Source organism: Fringilla coelebs (assembly GCF_963513975.1).
Source record: "Fringilla coelebs genome assembly, chromosome: Z".
Taxonomy (NCBI): Eukaryota; Metazoa; Chordata; class Aves; order Passeriformes; family Fringillidae; genus Fringilla; species Fringilla coelebs.
The window spans coordinates 32,641,381-32,666,159 of NC_140031.1; the positions used below are offsets into that span (position 1 = coordinate 32,641,381).

The 24,779-nt window shown below is 37.6% G+C and overlaps 1 protein-coding gene across 1 annotated transcript in view; it reads right to left on the reverse strand.

Annotated features, from left to right (window-relative positions):
• Positions 1-24,779, reverse strand: part of BNC2 (basonuclin zinc finger protein 2) — a gene marked incomplete at both ends in the record, with an annotated part of 112,421 nt that overhangs the window by 69,804 nt on the left and 17,838 nt on the right. The gene's annotated exons all lie outside the window — the stretch shown is intronic.

The following is a 24,779-nucleotide window of genomic DNA, read 5'->3' on the forward strand; positions in this document are numbered from 1 at the left end:
TTTCCCCTCTGAACTATCTTTTCCAAAAGCAAGAACTGCAGATGAAAATATTGAAGAAATATCTTTGAATGTCCAGATGAATGGTGGTAAAAAAAAAAAAAAAAAAAGCAGATTCAGGTCTGTGGTTCTCCTTAGGCGAAAGAGGACCTTTAATTCTTAACGGGAAAGGTAATTTTGGCTAACAGGCAATTTTGGACATATTTGGCTCCTTTTCAAGGCTTGATGAGGAGTCTTGGCCCCTTGTCTAAGTAAAAGGATAATATTTTCACTAATGTTTTCACTCAGTCTTAACAAACTTGTGTGTCCTATTGAAAAGTTATTCTATTGAAGAACTACTAAATTTATTCTTGCATTCCTGTAGTTCTCCATATATATCATTAACTGAAAAGGAAAAAGACTACAGACTCTTCTGAAAAGGGAGTTGGGGCTGCTAGTGCATCAGAAAGGTGCAAATCATATCATAAAATAATGCCAATTGCAAAACCAATTACTCTTTCCACTTCACTCTTTTGCTCTCCCTTCCCCTTTTCACTGAATAATTACGCTGGACAGGCAGTCGACACTCTTGAGTTGAATTGAAAGATTAGTTAATCAATAAAACCATTTCACTTTTTCAGGTTTTATATGTGGGTCACTTGACAGCTCAGCTCCTTACCAAATGTAGTTCCAAGCATCCCAACCGATGCTTCCTGCCAGTGAAAACAGTTGTCAGCACCCCCAGGTTGCCATTTCTAGGTTGCTGCAGAAGTGACTAAGTCAAGACAGGACGTATGGTATCAAGTAAAAGAACTGCACCCTGTTCACTTATTGTCTTCTCTTTCAGGGAGGAAAGCAGACCACCAAGAACAAGCCTCTCTTTTTCAATGTCCTTCCTCATAGGAGAGTATTATTAAAAAAAAAAAAAAAAAAAAAAGAAAAAAATGTTATTAAAGCAGGAAAAATTAACTGTGGAGGTTGATGATTACAGGAAATAAGGGGAAAAATACAGAAATGCTTTACCAGGGACTGAAAAGAGCTGAGTTAGTTACAAAAGCTAATCAAAGAATGCAAGAAAAGAAAAAAGGCGAACAAGTGGTAGTGGGGAATCATCTAAGAAATGGTGTCATGGCTCCCATAATCTCAATTTTTCAATTTTATATGTTGGGCTGAAGTTCTTGCAGAGAAGTGGTTGACTCATTAGGTCCAGACTTGGCTAGACAGCAGAAGCCACCTGTAAGTATTTGAAATAGAGGTCCAAGGTTTTCAGTTCTGAAAACAATCACAATTTTATAATCAAGGCTTTGTTTTCTTAAGTCAAGTTTTCTGTGTTCATTGAAAAGAAAAGAAAAAAAAATGAAAAGCTGTAATTCCAGACCCTGCAGGAAACTTTTTTCTGAATCGAAGTATCTAACTTCTTTAAGGGCTGCTTACCACCATCAGGAAAGACTGAAACAAAAAGTCATGTGCAAAGCCTAACTACCTCACCATGTGGCCAAATAAACTTCATCCTCATCTTGCAGTGATTAATGGAACTTGATTGATTTCAGGAACTCTTCTCTTTCACACTGGAACAGCTACTATTGTTTATTCTGACTCAAAACAAAACCAAAAAAATTCTTACACTGAGATGGCTGACCTGACTCCTACTATATGCCACAAAGTAATGCAGTTCCTCTGTATTTATTTGGATGCCCATTGCTTTAGCATAAGCTCAGGAATATTAAAAGACAGTGAAATGTAAAAGGAACTTATGGTTGGAAGAAAGACTGTCACATAAGAGAATATTTAAGATTTTTTAAAGTGGATTTCTTAAAACCTGCTACAATGGCCCTGGAAAAGATTCCGAAATTTCAGCACAATATATGGTCTTGAAATTCTGTTACAGTGACATTTGACTGATTTACCTTCTTCTTTTAGATTTTGCTCTAACCAGCACCTTTATTATGTGACCTTTATTCTGGATGGCCTCCAGGGCACTATATACAATAGCTGCTTCCACACCACTAGCTCGACTACAAGCCAGCTGACTTCTGTGCTAATTGCTGGATTTGAAACTTCCTTTCCTCTAAAAAGTTCCCATTACGAGCCAAATATTTAGAGTAGGGACTCTGGATCTAATCTGGGTATCTAACTTTTATTCTGAGGAAAATGTTGCAGCCTGTTTTCTGCTCAGGGAGACAATTTAGCATCGACACAGTTAAAATACTCTCTAGAAGTGTGTAGTAAGGAGCTGCAAAAACCAAGAATGCATGAAACGGAGTATTGCTATCAGAAATGCTAGCTATTTGCAGAATTCTTATGTCAACAGGACCAGTAAATAAGTGTTAATATTTCTAGTGGGAGGAGCACCCATGGGGAATTGAATGTAGTTAGCTGCACAGAGCAAAGAATCAGATTGGAGAGGGAATTGTGTCAGCTCTGGCATATCGGCAGTATGTGGCTGTCAGGAGTGTGAAATGGAGCTGCTTCAAAGCTGAGCAGGCTGTGACCTGAATGCTGCACTTCCATGCACTCAGTGTGAGAGGATCAATGACAGCATTTGCTGGGCTCTAGTCATCCCCTCTGCTAATGAAAGCAGTCCTGAAAGGCATAATGCAGGGCCTCTAGGCAGCCTAAAGCCTAGCATTAGCTGAGTTTGTTATAAGCTTGGCTGGCGAGTGCGCTGAGCGCCAAAGGCCCCCTCCTCTGTTGCTCTATCCCACCAACTCCCCCCGGCTGTCTGTTTAGTGTCACTCAGCTGGGATGGATCCCGTTAAAGATCTGACGCTTAGCAAGGACTCAGAGGTGTCTGGAACGCCTGCCTCTAATCATAAACACCACAGCTGGCAATGATGTGGTCGAGGAAAAAAAATCACCTTGATCCAACAGCACACATTCCCTTTGATGTTTCTGCAGTGAGTTCACTGCCCAGAGAGAAAGGTACTGCTTTAAGAAAAAAAAATCAGGCTTGACATTCTCAAATCATAACCATATGACTCTCAATTCCAAGCTTAAAAAACCCCACAACCCAATCCCAGGAAAACACTACATTTTGTTCTGAGAAACTCAGGGAAGAAGCATCTGACAATGATAACATGAAACAGGTTTGGAAGATAATGGCAGTTTGAGAAGAAAACACTTCCAAAAAATTCAGACTGCCACTACCAAAAATGGAAGAAGCTTTCTGCCAAAGATTGCAAACTGTGGTGACCTCAAGCAAGAGACTGTAGCTGATTCAAGGGAAAAATGAAACTTTTCAAAGACAACATTGCTTGTGCTCTGCCACTGTTTATAAGTGCCTTATGCCCTCTTGCCTTTCGGGGTGGCCTGGTAAATACAAGAGCTCTTCTGTATTTTACAGTCCTCTGCCACAAATTTCTGTTAAATATTCAACACTGTGAGCATGATTTTAAAATTTTTTTCCCCAGTCAGGCTACAAAGAGATTGTGAATCCAGTGCAAAAAGCTTCTTATTTATTACAGGTTTTTTTTTGCACTACCCCTGTTTCATATATAGCCATGAAATATACAAATGCCCCGTTTATTTTCATACTGCTTCGATTTCTTGATAGAAAAACTACACTGTTTTTCTTGCATTGGTTTCTTTCTAGACATAGAGTGCTGCATGTACCATTTGCTAAAAATCTGTGAAAACTGTTAACTTTTGTTCTCTGACACATTCATGCTACTGCTTTCTTATGCTATGCCAGCTATACTAACACAAATAAAAGGCTGCATTCAAACAATCCTAACACAATATACAGTCTAATTTTCTTTTCCTTATTCACAGCAAGGGAGCATTACCATTAATAATGAAGCTCTTTCCAAGGCTATATGAAGAAAATGGCATCGTAGACACACTGATGCAGAGACTTATTTACTTGGTACAACTAGAAAAATTTAGAACTAACTTTGAAAAAGTCTTTAAAAATACAGAATTTATCCCTATTTGGAAATGTAAATATCTAGCATTTTTACATGGAGAATGAACAGCTGGAACAGTAGCAACTGCAAATAGTCATTTAGGAGTACTCAAGCATGTTTTTTGCCTTTCTGGATGTTTTTCTAAAATGTTCTTTTTCTTGATTTGATATTACCCACAAGGTCTACTTTCTTCTCCAGATAAAAAGGCCAGGTTATGTTCCCTCAAAGTCAAAAACAATACTAGCAGCCATTCCCTAACAAGAAAACTAAAGACATCTCCATCACCTTTGGTATTATTATGCCCTGTTTGTTACTGTGGCTCAAACTGATCAGAGCCATCCTGACATGACTTAAGCAGAGATGTGACATCTTGTATACAAAACACAGAGCTTAAGAGTGAGTGTAAATTGAACTACAATGTCACAGCTGGAAAATCCGGGAGCTGTATTCCAAATCTATATGAAGTTTCACAGGCTGTTTGTGCTGACAGCCTTCCCTGCAATTCTCTCAAATGCTGCAGATTCAGATAAGATTCAGATTTATGAAGTTTATGTACTGTTCTACGGTGGTACTAGTGTTCATGTGTATGTGAGGGAGAGTGAGGCTAATTCAGCTGGTTTATGAAACATCAGCAATTTACATACCCCTATATGGCAATTTTTCTCTTATACTGTGTGTAAGCAAAATACAATTAAATAATAGCCAAGATCTGCAGCCTCAGTGATACTTAAAAGGATATGAGGAAGGGATATGAGGGACCCAAATCTGTCTCATTTCCTTGTGCACTAATCTCTTAATTTCAACCAGAAAAAATTAAAATCAGTACCAGAAAACTGTTACTAACATACTGTCATAAACACAGGTTAATTGATTAAAAAAAAAAAGGTATTTCCTTAAGCCTTGTGAAGAACTATGGATTTTACTGCAATGACAGTTGTTTACCTTTGTATACGCAAGAGTTCAGGAGGTGAGAGTCAAGATATGCATTGGATTCTTTAAGGAAAAATCAGCTATCCATCCAGTCTGCTTCCTACTGCAATTGAATAATTCTAAGCTTACTTGCAAAGTCTATCATAAAATCCTCCTCTTTTCTCTATTCTCGCATGACTTTCAAACACCACAGGATAAAAATAATGAGAAATCATTCTAATCATTAATATGGTTTTACTGCAAGAAATTTTTTTTGGCTTCCACATTTCAAAGTGATAAAATCAGTGTGGAAATGTTACTTATCAGAGCATTCCCTTAAAAAAAGCATAAGAGAATTCTGTAATATATTTATTCCAGCTTCATTTTATGGATCAGATTTAAGTGTTTTACTGATTACATGTTCTTGGATGTAATGACTAAAAAAGACCAAAAAAGAACCCCCAAAAGCAAGCAAGCAAGCAAGCAAGCAAGCAACCAACCAAAAAAAACTCCACCAAACATTTTCCTGGTCACATATGGATATGTATCCATTATGGTCATAGTTTGACTAGATAAAGAGGACGGCCATCTACGAGAAGGATAAGAAAAAAAAAAAAATTGTTCTAGGTGGTAGGCTTCATGCTTATACTTAAATGAACATAACTGAGCTGGTGGCAAGTGAAATGTGATATGACTGTGCCTAAAATGCACGTGGCCTCCACCTGTTGCATTGCATCGACTGCACCAACATTCAGTTCATCATACCAGCACCTAACACTTACACATTGCCTTAGCGGTCTATTATGAAATACAGCACTTTGGCTTATAAAAGGAAGCTATTTTAAGTCATATTTACCAAAAATGTAAAACATGATGACTTGTTACCTGACTTGATTTGCTAAGTGTCTTAGATACCATGTAACTGGTAGGGGTAGTATGCAAAGTATCAGACCTGTGCAAAATTCCGGGATGAAACAGTAGTTCAATCAGAAAGCAAATGCTTTATAGCACTTACAAGGCTGCAGTTCAAAGATGCCTTCAGCCCTTCATTTCTAAACCAGTCCAAAGCTGCCTTCAGACAGCTCACTCACACCATGACAGGGGAGGTTCCACCTCACACCAACTCTCCAGTGACCCCTCCAGATGAATCAGAAAAGAAATTGACAAGCTACAGCGGCATTCTCAGATGAAGGCAGGCTGGCTGGCTGGAGAGTTTAGGATGAGACACACAGGTCAAACAAAAGTCTTCAGGGATTCAAAAGCTCATGTTTCCTGCACCACTCCTTTAAAGATTGCAACAAATCCTGTCAAATTATAGTGCTCAAATCCTTTCATTTATTTTACTTTTATGAGATGTAAATCTCAACCTGATTTAGAATTAATTGCACAAGTGATTATAAAACATTTAACTTGGGCACAACCATAAATTCCTGGCACTGAAATCTGATTGTGCAGAACCTTACCCACAAGAATCTCTCTACTAACACCAACACTGTTCATGTGGAGGAGCAAGAGTTTCAGAGCTAGAACAGAAACCACAACACTGTGGCAAGCCCTCCACAACTTTTTTGTTTCTCCTGCTTTTGAAATGAACTGCCTCCTGTTGCTTTGTTTCTTTGCTGATTTTGGAAGCCTCATTGGGAACTTAATTTTTGTGCATACATAGCCTTCATATCACTTGCCAAACCTTCAGTGCCAACGTTCATTCTATGGCTCTAGCAGTACACAATCTCTGCCTGCAGAATGGCCTAAGCAAGTGGGTACTGGAGTAGTTTACGCTTTATGAAGTTTTCTCAAGGTTTTGCTTTTTGGGTGTTTTCTTACAAGAGGTGATTGAAAACAGAAAGGAAAAGCGTGGTTTTCTTTTTTTTCTCTTTTATTTTTTACCCTCCTCCTTTAATACTCTTACTCCGAGACCATGTATGACAATACCTTGTGGAAAACTGCTCCTGTCCAATAACATGCTCAAAGTACTCCTTTGCCAGAGGCATTCACTCATTATATAAATCAAACAAGCATACAAAAACAGACAAAAAGAGACTGGTAATGCCCAGTGAATTTCTGTGCTCAGCTAAGATGATTTGGTGCATTGCATGCAGATGTCAGGTATTTTTATAAAGAGCTCCATTGTGCAGGGCCCCACCACTCCTCCATCGCTCCCAGCACTCCCTTAAAAGGGGGGGTGGTGGGCAGACAACCATTCCAGCTGGGCTTGGAACCTCGTCTGAGTCAGGAAAACCACAGCTCATAAGCAAAGAGGAAGCATAATGTTCTACAAGGACAAAACATTAGCAAAAATGTCACTCAGCCCCAGTTCCACATGTTGGCTGCCACGGCCTCTTCCTCCTAGCATGCCCGATTGATATAAATTCCATCTGCTCAGCAGCCAAGTGACAGAGAAGAAATACTGGCATCTGGTCTCTATTGCTGTCGGGTTTTTGTTCCATGTTAGACCTTAGCTAGAAACATATGAAGAAATGAAGGTGCTGGCAAGCGACTAAAAGGCTGCACTGGCACAAATGAGACTTTCTGATGCTTTTCACACTTCACTTTGGATTTTTACAGGCAAAAAGGTGGAGGAGACTTGATAAACTGAGCCTGGAGAGCCAGTGGGCCTGGAGGTCATTTGGTGTTTCTAACTTTTTTTTTGAGTGTTTAAAACTGCAAAGCAAAACAATTTTTTTTAACACAACAGAAGGTAACGAAGTCACACAAGAATGTTGCTCTTCAGCTAGGTTTTTTTCCTCCCTCTCTTAAACATCCACTGGTTTGGACCTGATCCACTAGCACTTTATATTCTCCTGAGAAGCAGCTGGAAAGTGCCAAACCACTAACTTATTTTTTTTTTTAACCCCACTGTGTCCAGCAGAAAGCAAGTACTTCAAACCAAAGAAAGAGAGCACATAGAGCAAACCAGCAACATGCATAACAGTCTGAGAAACCATGCCTAAGTGCTTTTTTGAAAGCAGATCCTAAAGAGATAGGGGAGACTGTGAGTCAATGTGATTGCATGTATGTACATTTAAAGATTTCTTTGAGGAACGACTCTTCACACAAACAGAGGTGCAAGAAAAAATAAAAGTGTTACAGAGAGGAAAGTAAAAAAAAAAATATATCGGTAATAAAAGTAGATACAGACAATCTTCTCTTTGACAAACAACAACTGGAGCCAAAAACTTAGGAAGACATTTTGTACCTAAAGGGATCCACAAAACAACACAGGATAGCTGGTCTGCAGTAAGGTAAAATAATTCTAAAATTTGAAGTAGAACCTAAATATTCCAAACCAATACAGAATTTGATTTTGTTAGAATAAAAAAGAATGTTCCATTTATCTATGAGCCTCCAGCCCTTGTTGGTCTCATGATTTTCTCCGCAATACAGCATCCTTCTCTTTTGTGTGACAGGACCAGAAACTGACAGAAAGAAATGAAGCGAGTGAACAGCTATCAGAGCGACATTATAACACCAATGAGAGAGAACACATGTAAGAGAAGAGCTCTCAAGAACATATAAATATATAATAGAGCCCTGGAACACTTAATAATTAATTGTGAGGAAGAAGCTTTTATTTCAACAAAAAGAAAGGCTTCTAACCAGCAGCCCCCTGAGAGTGGAGCAGTCCACTATACTGATGCCCAGAAGGCAGTTCCATGCCAGTTCTTCACAAGGTGAAGTTCCCCTTTCATACTTGCCCGGGATCACTTCAACACACTGCCTGCATTGCATCCTCAAGAAATGTCTGAAGTGGTACCTGCCTTCTGTGGAGATTCCCTGCCAGCAGTAGAATTGCTCCCAGCGACTTCAATGGGCTTTGCACCTAAACCAATAAAGTAGCAATCTAATTTATCTAGTAGGATAATGAGTATTAAAAGATGCCATAACTAGGGGTCAAATATTCCACTGCTGGTTCACCTCACTGAAGTGCTACTTTAGGGAAGTTAATTTTGCTAAGTTAGTGTTCCTCACTGGATATTAGCACTCAATTTGTAACCCAGATGAAAAGTCTTAAGTACACATGTGAAGAATCAGTGGTGCTCATCGATTAATAATGTGCCTCCATAGAATCAGTGGTTTTAACTATTACAAAGAGCTTGAAAGCATATTCCACCTTCAGGTCTCTTTGCATGGGATGAGTCCCTCTAAGAGTTGTCATTTAATCACCATCCAAATGAACTCAATACAGGCACTTTCTCCCAATAATGCCTTGCTCAAGACAATCCTACAGTGCCACCCCTGAAGAAAAATTCTACTTTTTACTGATTTATTAGAAGGCCAGCTTGGATCAGGCCCTGGACAACCTGTTTGAGTGAAAGATGTCCTCAACTATGGCAAGTACTCTTGCAAGTAACTTTACATCAGCAAGTAATTAAAGCTCAATATTCCAAATATCACCATATTAATGCTGTTAAATGGTACAAGTTGCTTTGTCCCGGTTTCTACTTAGGAAATAATAAAGCAAAAACTGTCTTTATCGAACTGCTAAAAAAATGATGTGGCAACTACCTACGTAACACTTCAGAGCACCTCTCCAAAGCACCACCCTTGATCATGGGACCTGACTCTTTTTTGCCTTGATCCTAATGATTTCCTGTTCACAAACTGCACCATGCTTACAGTTAAGCTTCTTCTACAGAAAAGGATCAGGTAACAGTAAATTCCCCAGTAAGAGCTTTTTAGGAATGGAAGCATACTATTCTCAAAGCATATTACTCTGTTATGTAGAGTAATGGAATAAAAACAAGGTGTCACCTTTTATAACAAGGTGTCAACCAAACTCAGTTCTATCATCCCTCCCTTTCCACCATACAGGTAGATGGTACAGTCTCAGCTGTCTTTTTCTACAGTTTTCTGGAGGATGGACATCACTGAGGGTACTACCACAGTAAAAAGAAAGAGTAAGACCAATCTTTTAGCATTAAATGGAGTTGTGCACATACTTAATACATATAACAGTTCAAAATAACTCCAGTGCTACACTTTCAGGGAAATCAACATGGCTGAGTGAGACTTGACTTAAGACAGTTTGTAAGGTGTCTCACTGTCTGCAGCAGACAACATTACACTTCCCCAAGGCAAGGCCTGGCGTGCAGTCAGCGATGAGAGGGGACAATTGAGCTGCCTAGCGCTGGAACCATCAGCGCAATTTCCCGCAAGTCAGGGATATGAAACAGCACAGCTGCTGGGATGAGTGAATAGCTGAAGGAGCCTGTGTGAGCTTCAATAGCAGGCAGGAGCAGTGCTCCACTGTGAATGACAAGTGATGGGCCAAATCACTGGGGAGCTACCGATGAGTTATTAATGGTGACAGGTACACTACCTGGGAGACAGGTTGAGAGGGGAAAAAGATTATTTATAAGCGAATAGTTAACAGCTGTACCCACTGCTAAGCATTACATGGATGCCACAAACTGTAGAATTCAAATCTTGGGTTATTCAAGCACGAACAACTGCCTGTCACCAAACTGCAACGCATCGGTACAAATTAAGGTGGGAGAGACGAGACGAGGCTGGAACGATGCCTTGCTCAAGTAGGCAATGTCATCACAGAGTGCAGATAAGAGCAAGAGAAGGGCTGAGATAACCACGAGGTGAAATATGGTTCTTAATAATAATGATGAATTTGCAAGAACAGCTTTTTAATTTTTCCTGAGGGCTTTTGGAAGAGAACAGATGCTGAATATGTCCTGTACTGACATGAATAAATGGGGGAAAATATAATATGCAAAAGAAATATTTTCAAAGAAGTTTTCTTTTGAAATGAGAAGTAATATATTTCTTTTGTGCAGATAATTTCTTCTATCTCTAGCCCCCTCCCAGGTTTGAAAGACACATTGTTAAGCTTATAATATAACGTTCTTACAGTACCTACAATAATATAGTCACCTAGTTTTTTTCCCAAAGGAATGAAGCATTGTAGTAGTGAGTATATTATGAATGGCCTGAACAAAAACCTTTCTAAACTATTTCTCTAGTACAATTCTGCACCAAAAGAAGCAGGGAATACAAACCAAATAAAACCCCAAAACATCCAAAAACCCCCAAACGCACAAATACCCCTCCCCCAATCAGGAATTTTGAAATGTTTTCATAATAATAATAATGTAAACATGAAAGAAGCTGTTTTTGAGTCCTTTCCTATTCCACTGCAAAGATATGTCTCTGCAGTAACTGCTTACATGCAAGGAAAAAAAACCTAAGAAATAATTTGATGGCTTTTCTTGTAGGCTTTTAAATACCTGCAAGAACAGCCAGGTCCCAAGACAATAAGCAGGTGGTTCACCGAATTCGAGGTTTGCACAAAGCACAGGCTGGAAATCACCCACTGAACAGAGACAACTTTTCCCTGCAACCAAATGTGCCAAATGACTAATCTTAAAAAAAAAAAAAAAAAGAAAAAAAAAGGGGGAAAATGAGGAAAAGCAGTAACAAACTAAATGCTTAAGCTTAAAACTTAAAAATTCAGTTTTTCTTGAAATAGAGTCTCACACAGACTCCAAAATGGCAAGAAAAAAAGAAGGCTAGTCAGCAACAGCTGGGTTCCTCCATGGTAGAGGGAGAAAACTCTTTATATCTAAGGTTACTGCCTCTTCTCATTCTATGCCATAGGGACACTGTGCTCTTGTATGCTCTAGAGGAGGGAGAAATGTGAGCCAGAAAAGGTTCACACTTCAAGAAGCTTCTAAGGCTTTAAAATATAAAGGCAGAAACTGATTCAGCATTGTAACTGTTTTCAGGATTTAGTCCAAATCTTTCAGTTTTGGCATTCCAAAATGAACATCACTAAAAGGCAAATAGTCCTCTGCATGTGTGCGTTGGGGGTGGATGTGATATTAGTCAAGCTTACTCATTACTTGCTTTCTGAGATTCATAATATTTAAATATTTCTCCTCTCTTTCATTCTGGTTCTTATGGAAAGCTGCTATGATTCCTCAGTGTCTGAACTTCTCACACTGTGAATCAATACTTAAATATATTGTCAAAGCAAGTGAGATAGTTACATTTTACCTTTACAATTGATCATTATTTTTATTAAATAGTATGCTTCGTGGAAACTGCTTTTCACACAACTTTTGAGCATAAAAGAAACACGACATAATTTTTAAAGGTTTAGTAACAGATTTGGGAACTGAACATTAGTTGAATTTGGCTATAGTATCATTCTGAAAATACTACACTGATTTCCCTAGATATTGACTAAATCTTTGTTTCTCTTCCATCCTACTTTTTATTTTTTTTCTGTGTTTGAAAGTCGCATGCTAGAGGACCTAGTCTAGGCATAGGAAACCTAAGTCAAATTTCAGAGAGTGAAATTTGAAGTTAATTCCCAAAGCTTTACTGTCAAAAAGCATGGAATTTACAGTGAGCAAGGTGAGCTTAGTTTTGATCTCTACATTTCAATTAAACAGTGCCTAACTGCACAAGTTTTTTCCATTGGTTACAAGCAGTTTGCCTCTGAATGAGAATTTTCTTTCTTGTATTCATAGATGGAAATTGAAATATCAATTTCTTTAATTTCTCTTTAAGGGCAGGTCTATGGATCTAGAAGCCTGTGTTTTGATACCCAAGTTTGCATGGAGATATCAGTGCCTGTCACTATTATGCCCAAAAAAGCAAAATTGTAACTTATTTTTAAAAATTGTAAATGCAAAAAGAATAACTTCAAGGTTTTGTTGGCTACTTTTCATCAAAAACAAACAAAAAACCCCCAAACAAAGTCACAAAAACTGCTATAAAGCTTATGGTGCAAACCATGAGTGTGTTTATTTTTTATCAGTCTACATTATTTACCATGTTATTAGGTCAAAATTAATGCTCTAGGAATTATACAGAACACTGTATTTTTTTCAGCTCCACACACACCAAGTCCATCCACCAATAGCAGGTCTCATTTCATTCCTCCAAACAAAACGCAGTACTATTTGTTTTTTATGGATTCATTATAAGTTTTTGAGTGACATAAAGGAGAAGCTACCAATAGAAATAAGAAGCTAGGATACCAGGAAAGAGAGGTGTTTTCTAAACATGCCAAAGTTTGTTGCAAATGTAACATTAAAGGACTTTTCCATTCCCTATGTTTGATTCTAGATGTGCTGTGCTCTTCATGCTACCCCAGATCATCATGTATTAACAAGTACTGCAACCATTTTTGCAAGCCTCCTCCTCTTTTTCACAGAAGGCGTTTGGTAAATGATGTCCACATGTTTCAAAGGGAACAGAAACTCGTACCTTAATTTGTATGTACTATGTAATCAGGTTAGCAGGCTGGTCAAACTCTTGGCTCACTGTGCAGACAGCCAAAGAGTTGTGCTCTAGGGTGGCCTGGAGCTACCCAGCTAGAGGGAAAGGAATTGGGGATGCAGCAGCTACCCATAGCTGACCAACAGACACTGGGGAGGGGATGGCAGGGTGGGAAAGGATCTTGTCCTCACTATTATTTTTGCCTCCACACCACAAAATTCCCACTTAGGGCAGGAAAGAAAGAAAAGAAAGAAAAGAAAGAAAAGAAAGAAAAGAAAAAGAAAGAAAAGAAAGAAAAGAAAGAGAGAGAGAAAGAGAGAAAGAGAGAAAGAGAGAAAGAGAAAGAGAAAGAGAAAGAGAAAGAGAAAGAGAAAGAGAAAGAGAAAGAGAAAGAGAAAGAGAAAGAGAAAGAGAAAGAGAAAGAGAAAGAGAAAGAGAAAGAGAGAGAGAGAAAGAGAAAGAGAGAAAAGAAAGAAAGAAAGAAAGAAAGAAAGAAAGAAAGAAAGAAAGAAAGAAAGAAAGAAAGAAAGAAAGAAAGAAAGAAAGAAAGAAAGAAAGAAAGAAAGAAAGAAAGAAAGAAAGAAAGAAAGAAAGAAAGAAAGAAAGAAAGAAAGAAAGAGAAAGAAGGACTCTCAAAGAGAAAGAAGGACTCTCCACAGTGCAGTAGCTGCTGAAATTCTAATACAGTTATCTTGTCTGAACTGAAGATAAACACTGTGCTGAAGTAAAAATGGGTACCTTAGTAAAGAACTTACAGAGTGGTACAGCATAAAGCAGACTTGTTGTGGGGGAAGGCCTCACAGATACACAAGTAAAGACTGATGCAATGAGTACTGGAAATTCGTACTGTGTTTCTGAAGTTATTATTCAGGCATGGGAGTATACGTATAATTTAATTTTGAATTGTCAGGTTGAGGGACTTCTTAAGCACCTCAGACTGGATTGACATTAAAAATCTTCAAATGTGCTTTGAAGCCTATAAAAAAAAGTACCATTGAACTGGTACTTGGACTCCAAACAAATCTCAGCATTGATACAAAAATCAGTTCTATGCTAAGGTACTATATTTTCATTGAAAAATTTCATCCTGCATGTTAATATTCACAAAAAAAATTCCAACAAACCAAAGAAACTAAAAAAAGTTGGCTCATCCTGTACAATCAATTTGCTAGCCATACGTGGCTGGGGGAACACAGGCTTCTCATGCCACAGCCCCCAAATGAAGACTGGAAATTACTAGGTCTGAGATTGTATGAACACCATAGTGGGCTGCTATTCTGTCTCTGAACAACTGCACATCTGCTGGTCAGTTGTCCCAGAAGAGCTTCTTACATTCTCTAACATCCAGGTTCTCTGCAGCCTCACAACAAATACAATACTGTGAGCAATTTGCTACAGACCTTATTAACTCCTCACTCTTTTTGTACCAAGAAACATATCTCTGCCTCCAGCTGTGGGAGAAAATTAATGTCATGGGTCTTATATCCATTATCTTACAACCCTTTGAGCCTACAAATGAGAGAGAAGAGCACTGTTTTGCATCCTGTGGTACTGTTTGAAATGCACCTATCAAGAGGAAATCAGTTCCCACATGGAAAGCAACCAAATTAGCACTAGTTAAATTCTTTCACCCCAAATTTAGTTTTATTTTATGAAATCCTTTCTAAAAGAGTTGGTTTGGACAAAAGCATTTCTGTGGATCACAACATTACATACTCAGCATGAACTGAGCAAGTTTTCCCAGGCATTGCCCTAGCTACTTTTAAACAGTCTGAGAGCTTTTAATCAAAGCTTGGTGCAACACAAGCTACATTAAAAGCCACCTGATGAGTGGCCTTATTTCTTCTGTTTCTGTTTATCAGCACCATATGTCAGCTTGGACACAACTTAATGACACCCAAAGTCCAGAATGCATGGATAAAAGTGTAATTTTGTTAATTCTACTACCATATCTACATCACTACTCAAGCTATAGAGATACAAACAAATACAGCAAGCTGACATATACTGGGCCAGAGGTTTCAAAAATCTACTTGTCCTACAAATTACTTCCTTCTGTGCAGACAACTGACAGTCAGTAACAGAGGTTTCCACACCCTTTTTCCACACCCTTTCCAGTAGATGGAATGCAAGACTTCAGGGTGCAATTCTGGCAAGATTCATCATGAAGAATCCACCAAGACTAGATAGAAAAAGACATACCTTACCCTACTATAAAAGATAAAAATGAACTAGTGACATGGAATCTTTCTCTTCTATTTGATAAAAAGATTATTAAAAAAAATTACTGAAATTACTGTTCCAGTGATGGTGATATTGTAGAATTTGACTAAAGAATAATCATAATTACACATTCTATTTCATTAGAGGATCTCAAAGCACTTCATAAACATTAATTAACAACATCCAAGTATAAATTGGGATGATTAGAACATTTTGTTAAAGCTGTGGGGGAGGAGAAAAAAATCAAGCTGAAGCACAAAGGACTTGTGCAGCAAGATAATATATTAGAGCCAGTAAAATAATACACACTTCCTGGATTCAAGCTAATATTCAAAATTCTAGAACATGGTGCAAAATGACAGACGAATCAGAGAAGATTTTTCTGCACAGGAAAGAAAAGTAAATTTCTTAATTAAAATAGGGGAGTTCATCTTCATTAGAATCAAAATGTACCTTGAAAAGTAAAAGGGGGTTGTCTGTCTACATTCAATGCTGTCCTCTTACTGCCTAGAAGGCAACAGTAAGTGTTCGTGACATTTACCCCTCCTAATAAGAGTCACTCACACTTCATTGTTATTCCATGTTATTGCTCAGGACAGGCACTAGCACCTCATTGAAAGATCAGTGCTGCAAGGGAAAAAAGTCCCCTTGAGATCCCTTGGACTTCAAGAAAAACAGTAAATCAACTGATGCTGGACAGATGACAAGTTTGATTCTCTGTGGCCCTTCTTGATTCCTAAATGTCTGTGGACCTAAATTTCCTAAGTGCCTGAAGTCAGGGCTGACACACAGACAATCAAAACCACATCTATACTCAAAGCAAGAGGTTTCTAAACTGGAAAAAAATTCTTAAATCCATTTAAGTGTCATGGTCTGGACTCCATACTCTCTGATTGAGTTAATATCCATTGATGTGTAGCTGAATGGTTAATATCACAACCTTATCACCTCCAAGACCATGATTTGAATTCAGCCCAAGGTTCTCTGCAAAGAGAGCAGCCTATAAAAAGTAGAAGTTCTAATCTCTGAGTTACTTTTTGTGAGAAGAATTATGTTAATTCCTTGGATTCTTGGCACAACCCACTCCCCTCCACAGGCACACAAACATTTCCCTTCAATCAATAGCATTATGCTCTTTTGTTTTCTTTATTTTGTAACAGGTCACTGCATTTCCCACAAGAAAACTGAGGTGAACAGCAACCCCAAGATCCTGTCCTCAACTCAGTGGTCATGTTGGTTTGACATTGTGCAGGATATGTTCTGGTAGAGGCTTCAACATGGCATTGTCAGCAGAAAAGTGATTTTCCAGGCTATGAGGAAAGCCCTTCTCTCCACAAAGAATTAATCTCAAACCCAGAGATTTTTGTCAAAGACACACACAATCACAATCTATTAAAAATACAAATACAATTTATAGATTGTGAAAGTACATGTATATATGCATAAATATACATATATATGCACAAACACACACACATATACACACACTCATACATATTTGAAGGAAAAGGATCTGTGATCATAAATGGTTAATAGAAATTCAACCACATTCTGAAGCAAGAAAGCTGGAAATAGTTTCCTCCTTGACTTACCTGCCAAGACCCAAGTTCAGGGCTCTGTTTCTTCTGAAATGCTTGATGGCATCACTCACACCTAAAACAGCCTAGGGAATGAACTATTCCTCCCACCTCCTTCATTCTTCACTCTGCTTTGGGTGTTTGTGATTTCATCAACTATCACAAGAGAGACACAGGATCATGAACTCAAGCCTTGGCAGGTGAAGAGATTTTCAGCTCCATTTTAAAAAGCAAGCACACATGGTCCTGGCACATGCCTGACAGACCTTCAGTAACAGACATTTCCATGCTCTGCAGTCTATTAGCGGTGCAAAAAGTACATCGGTGGGATCACAGCTAGTAGGATCACCCTTGTACTGTAAACAGTCAGTACACATTCCAGATAGAACAAACACACCTACACAAAAGTCTTTTTTTCTTTTTGACTGACAGCCATAAATGTTTTCCATTAAACGGCCACCTTTACATTTCTGAGCAAAGTGAAGCACTCTGGCTATAAAGGCTAACTATTTCATAGTAGTCATTAGGAACTAGCATGATGTATGCTGCTGTTGATTACCAGGGGTTATACAGCCCTCTGCTTCATTACCCTTGCAAGATGCAAGACACAGAGCAGCAATAGCACAGCTCTCCAGCTGCACATATTCTGGAAAACCCAATGATCTTTGCATGTACTGAGACATCTGTCGTCACATAACTTGCTCTGCTGGCATTCCGAAGTGTCATCAAATCGGACTTGATTTTTGTGGTTGCTTGGTTAAAGTGTGAACCATGATAAATATCCTGATATAGTACTAGTGTGATGAGTAGTGTTACTAGCAAAAGCATCAGAGAGATGTTAGGCAAGATACTGCAGATTCAGAAAAAATCTGAAAGTACTTCACACTACAGAAGAAGTGGCATTGCTTTGCTCAAACACACAACAACGCTTCCTATCTCTCTTTTTAGTCTTTAAAGGATTTTCTGAGCTTTTTCCACCTTCTGTTTAGGATAAAAATAGAATAGTCATATCTAGATTAGAACAGCTAAGAAGAATACAAAAGAGGAAGGGGCATAGAAGAGAATCTCTGTTCCACAGAAGTGCAGGGGAGTCATACTAAACTGACACACGAAGAAGAAGAGAAAGTCTTCCAGGATGTCAAATATTAGCATATAGTCATGCCATGGCAGGAATAGAACACTCAAGAGATGGACATCTAACAGATCCTTTTCGTCTTCTTGTGCTAAAGAGCCAAAATCAGAGAACAGAGGAAGTGAAACTAAGGTGAGGCTAAAGACGGGAAGAAGTATAAAAGGGGGGGATGTGGGAGGCAATGACAAAAGAATAAGGAAGCTGAAGTGGAAAAAGAGGAAGGAAGGAACAGAGAGGCTCAAATAAAAAGAAACAGGTAGAGCACATACAAAAGAGACACTTTTAAATCCCATGTGTACTGCTGGACCAGAAGTCTGGACAAATGCTACCCAGCTTTGAGTCTTGGTTGCTCTGAGGGCCCCTGTTGAAAACAGAACTAAAGAACACTCATGAATGTAACAATAACTACAAGGAAGAAAAGAAAACATAAGACAGAATTGTATCTTACAAAGCTGAAAAAGAAGTATTAATCTGTAAAAAGGTAACTCTCTTCAATTAAATGTGGGTGGCAGTTATTAAGAGTAACACAATCTTGTATGTGACTTACGTTGTACTTTGGCTTCGTTTAAGTCTTTACCACATAAACTTCTTAATCTTTATCTGCATCAGTTTTACAAGTTGGGTTTTTTTTTTATAAAAAAGGCGTGCTACTCTTAGAGGCATGGAAACAGCAAGTGGCTACTTCTTTAAAAGGCATGGAAATCCTCCAGTGACCACAGCTAAAACAGTGTAAAATATTAATTAAGGTATTGGCAAATAGACCAATGAGGAAGCAATGCCAATAAAATAAATACAAAAAAACCTTCACAAACAAATTTTCTTTTTTATTATTCATATGTGTAACTGTCAATTAACATTTCCTGGGCTGCAACAGTCAACTTTTTTCTTTTTTTTTCATAATTTAGTTGCCTATTTCTCTTAATTTTCTTTAACAAATAATATAGCATACCAACATTTTAATGGTGTTCTTGTTGCGAGAGACAAAAACAGTAAAATCACCTGACAGTACTTGGGGAAAAACAAAACTAACAGAAATTTTGTGTGACTCATGATTATAGATAGCAGACTACATTGAACTGAATGTATGATATCATCACTACAGCAACCTGACACTCCATGTCTACATTGCAAAAGCTCATATCAGAGCTTCTTTTTATTTGTTTTCTTTCTAATGTTCTTTCTGTTTAAGCATTGGAGGCGGTATGACAAGCTGTTAAATGAAACAGTCCTTGCGCTTGGGTTCTACAGCAAAAGTTCAAAGATCTTAAAAGGCAAATGATTTCAGACAGAAAAGCTAAGACTCTATAAAGTCTCTAAAAGAAGTTAGAGAGCAACAGAACCCGTTCTTTTCTGAAATCCTCCACAGACAAGCCAATGGTGGGGCAATATTTAAGTTCAAGAACAGTAAATCAATTTCTATCTGTGCATATGGTTAATATTTAGAAGGTGAAGTACTAAGGGATTACTTTGAGAAAGAAAAGAAATTAGGAACAATATTATTAAAGATGCTGAAGTTTCTTTCTTTGGCCTCTACCCAAATATCCTCATTTAATCTGCATGTAAAAATGGTATGCATGAACAAAGTAGTGGTGGAAAACTAGTACAGAAACCAAATTACCTATACTACCACGAGAAACCATATTTTACAAAAATTTGAGAAACTGTCAAATATAACTGGCAATATTAGTTATATATATGCTGATATATATATGCTGATATATATATATATATCAATAGATGTGAGCATGTAGTTTGAATATGTATATAGCTAATTTTTCTTTTAAAATCTCAGAACTGAATTAGATAAACACTGCTATGTATTTAATAATTTCAATGAGTTTGTTTAATTAATGGAATTTTGGGTTTTTGAAAAAATGTCTTAAACTGCCTGCACCTCCCTACTCCCCTGAACCATGTATATCTTCTGAGAGCATGCCTTCTCAGCTGATTTCTTGCTTAACAGTTGCTTTAGGGCTACAGAACAAGCACAACAATGGAAGACTAGACCAATTTTCCCAAAGCAGAAAATTATATCTAATAATTTTGAATTCCATAATTTTTCAGTATTGATAAGACCTATTGATAAGACCCAGATAAGACCTTCATTTAGGATTAGTGATTCCCCATGCAATGTCCAGTAAATGAACTTTTGTGAGTGAGTCTTCTTTTGGACCTATAAAATACCCATAGTCTTCCAGCTGGCTTTAGTTTTGACTTTGTTCTGTGTTTTTTATTTTTAAAAATTTCTCATAGCTGTGAGCGGCACCAGAGAGTCTGGCAGCTAAGACATTGCCTATGAGCTACTGACTAATCTACTTTTTCCAAGGGCATGGTGATAAGAATGGGACTCCTAGGTCTAGACCATTTTTGCTAATTCTGCCAATGTTCTCTTCTGTGCCTCTGCTTCCTTCTTTGTATTGTAAAGACAATATATATTTTCAGCTTTTACACTAAGAGAGTACAACTATTTGACCACAAAACAGTAGAAAAAGTGTTGAGCTGTTACTCAAAACACTGAATCATTATTTGCACTGAGTCAGTTTATGGCCTTTAAGTTGTAATCACATGTCCTGTCTTCTGCAGCTGGACCAGTGTAAAAGCTGAATGCCCCAGCTGTTCACTGCTAGTGGCATAATTGCTCTCTAGCCTCTTTCCTCTCAGAATAATGAGTGTTAACTTCCACATGTTTAGGAGGAGGATTTTTCTAACCTGCTTTGTTTAAAGAGAACCTGGCTAGGGAGCAATTACACATGTAGCTACACTAGCAAATGGATGGGGTAAAGTATTCTCCCCAGCCCTGTGATCTCTGGTGGAGCATACAACAGCTGGCAAAGTTACCTCATCTCTCAGCTTAGCTGGAATTAAACCAGGGTTGGAGACTCACAGTTGAGCTGCTCTTTACAGAAAAAGTAACACCATTCAAATCAAGAGAGTGACTAGTCATATACATCTCTTTGAGTACCATCTGCAGTATCTGACCCAAAACACCCACTGTTTTTGACAAAAATAATTTTTTGTCATGTAAGAGACATGGGAAGTTAGGTGTTCCCAAAAGAAAAAACTTACAGGCTCACTAACCTCATACAAGTCAATACCAAATACGGTAAATTAGTTCCTTAAGGTAGAAAAAACAAGCCTAAAATCTGAAGCACTCTGAATTCCTTTGGAGCAAACACAACCCAGAATGTTTTTTTATGCCGTAAAGTTTTTTTGAGAAGATCAGTTCTGAAGATGAGAGAACAGCTCCTCTGCTAAAACATTAATCCTGTAACAGTCTGATGAGATTGGTGACCAAATTGTCACTAACACTTCATTGATAGGCATCTATCCACTAGAAACTCGATTTATTGCATGGAGACCAGAGAATCTTGCCAGGTCTTAATGCCTTTCAGCATTACTGGCAATATTGTGACTGTGCCCAAATGTGAAAGGCGGCGTTATCAAATTACCTCTGCGGCTTCAGGGTTCCTTGACTTCCTGTGCTCTATTAATGCATCTACTGAATGAAGGCATAAATACTGTATTTTCCTCTGTCCATTGCTTTTTAATTTGCTATTTGGAAACATTATTAGTCAAAATGAAGGTATTACAAATAATCCCACCCACTGTGCAGCATTAATAAACAACTGTTTTTCTCTTGTTTCACCAGTGGAGCAAACCATGAGCTTTTTCGCAAAAGTAACAAGGAAAAAGTTGTGAGGTTTGCAGGGGGGTTGCTGATTTTGTTGATTGTTGGAATTTTTTTGGTTGGTTGGTTGGTCGGGTGTTGGTTGGTTGTAGAAATCATCTGACAATATTAATTGATTTTGAGTGGATACATCTACCCATCTACCCTACCCCTCAAAACACCTCCATTTAGAAAAAATGCTAAAATATTTTAACGCCTTCATCATGTTGAAGGTACATTCAGCTCAGGGGGATGTCTTAGACCATCCCAAAGCATAAAACTCAAGTTTTGTGCCAGTTTTACAAATCTCTTGCATGGTAGTTAATTAATGAACACTGGAACTCAAACCTGGATAAAGTAATCTGGAATCTGTTACAATCATTACCTTTTCCTATTCTGTTACTTCTCTTAGTCCCTGCTACTAAGCTTCCTGTTTTTCCTCCCCTGAGGAAAAAACAGGAGAACAGTGATTCTAAAAAGTTACAAGTGTAAAATATTATTTTTACTAGATTATGCTTCCCTAACTACACTACCATAGTAAACCTTTTCCTACAGATACATATTTCTGCATTTGATGTACAATGAGTATGTATGAATATATGGTAAACTTACTAGATTAACTGCAATTAGGTGATAACTTAGGTGGGTTTGGACAGACAAGTCACAAAGAACTATAATTCCTGACTGAGAGTCAGATGTTCCTCAGTTCACTGCATGATAGCCTATCAACAGTCCCATAGTTCGTGATACTCTGGATGATTTGTTTTGGCACTTGATATTTTTGAAACTCCTGTACAATGCTTACAGCACTTTATTCAGAGTTTTCTGTATGCAAAAGCTGAGTCTGAAAATCTCAAACAAGTTCTTGAAAAGTTTCAGTCTACAATGATAAGCTTCATGGAACAACACATTTTGCCCAAAGGAGACATTACCTGTATGGACTTTTACTGTGCTAGTGTTACTACACATTTCCTTTCAAATTTCCCTGCATATCCCTTTCTCCTCTAGAGCAGATACTTTCAATAGAGCTATTTTTAAAGAATATGTTTTTATTATCATCGATTTAATTCATTTTTCCAACATTTCTCTGCATGTATGTTTTACTAAGAATTTTCCATTTCCACCATTTACTGAGTTTTCTAGCTTTAATGGAAACAACAAACAAAACACTTTTTGCCTAGAGATCCTGTGGAGCTATTCAAAAGCCATCTGGACAAGTCCTGGACAAACACTTCTAGGTGGCTCTGCTTGGACAGAAGGTTTGGACAGATGACCTCCCTCCTAACCTTGAGCAGTGTGTGATTCTTTGAAATTAGACGGCTAAATTAACAGGGATGCTCGACTACACACCTATCATAGGTCTTCATTCACTCATTAAGAAAATCCACAGTCGAGTGCTAATGAAGTCAATATGTGGCAAGTCTGTACAGCTGCCCTTAACTTTCACTGATAATTGTTCTCATTTAAATGGCATAATATTCAATATCCTGTTGTTGAATATAGTAATGGCAAAATTCATGCCTTGGGGGCTACCATGTGACTGACTTTTAGCTGGATACAGTGAACTGTGACCTAATGGGGTATTACAAGCCTTTACACCTTTCAGATTCATAGGTCACAGTGTCAGTCTGTACAAACACGTATGTAATTATATTACAAGCCATCCTTGCATATATTGAGATAATTCCAGAAGTTAGTTAAAAAAAATCAATGTGAGCATGATTCAGTGGCCTTTAAAACAAGAAAACTACTGATTTCAGTGAGTCTTCTTGTCTATAAGAAACAAAGAATTGCACTCCATGCTTGGAATATATTTACCCTTATTATTAATCACATTTAGTAACCAGATTTCTAATATTATATCTTAAAAATGATGTATTTTTTACATTAATTCCTTAACAAATCAAATTTCTTCAGCCCTCCAGATGAGTAGCATTCAGATTCCAGGAATCTAAAATATGATGCAATATGCACATTATCCCAGTACATATCTCTGTAGATATCTCTCATGTATCCATCTGAACTATATATCATATTTAAAATGTATAAATATGTGATTATACATTTATATCATACAAACATCATATCTGCTGTACAAATATGATGGATATATCCCTATATGTTAATTTTAGATTGGTAATGGAAAAAATCGATTCTGTTCTATTTGAATAGGTGTAACACTTAGCCTTTACAAAATAGATGCCTGAGAGAACTCTGAAACAATTAAAGAGCTCCATTCCATATATGTCCTAACAAGAATAAAATTATTTCATTATTAAAGTGTAAACCTTTTTAGTTCTCTTTCTCTAGGGCTGTTTTAAAATTCTGTACATTTTTCTGTGAAAATCCAAAATATAGGGCATTTAAGAAAATATTTACAAGCACAGAAGGTGAAGTTTTCCCTAGAATCCACATACAGCTAATTTACTTCTTCCACACAAAGTACAGAAACCAGAAGACAAATTAAGAAATAAGAGTCAGGATTTCTCAAAGCAGGTATAAATCCCGCATTTTCAATAACGTTCTAAGGATGCTATCACTGCCTAGAAAATAAAGAAATAAATCAGCAACTAAAATTTTCAAAGTTCTTTAGGCATGTCCACTTCAATAACTGGATGTGTTCTAGATATTGAAGAGCTCCTACAAAGTCAACAGCAATTAAGAGAATTCAGAAGTATGTAGTAGGTTATTAATACGAAATAGTCTTACAAAATGCAAAAATTCACTTTGGAATTTAATAGATTATGAATTTTTTTTAGATAAGCAGCTATACCTATATTTATGACCATAACCATAAAACAAGCCTGTCCATTTTTTTGTTAAATATATTTTTCTTTTGATTGTCTATTTCAACTAAAATGCATGTAATACTTTATTTAAAGCTGTATTTCAAGAATGGCCTTATAAAAAGGATTTTACTGCTTATACATTAAGATACTTTCCAATATAGTTATGGTCACAACCCCAATTTCATCTATACATTTTTAGACATCTTTCTTAAGAAGGAAAGGAAAGATGACAGAGCTGCTGACTTGCATCTTAGTTTCCCAAGTCAAACAGTAGCCCTTGAAAACTTGCCAGCTGCCTTTGATGGCCAGATCATGCTTGCAGGTAGCTAACCTCAGTATTTGCAGTATTTAAGGCATTTC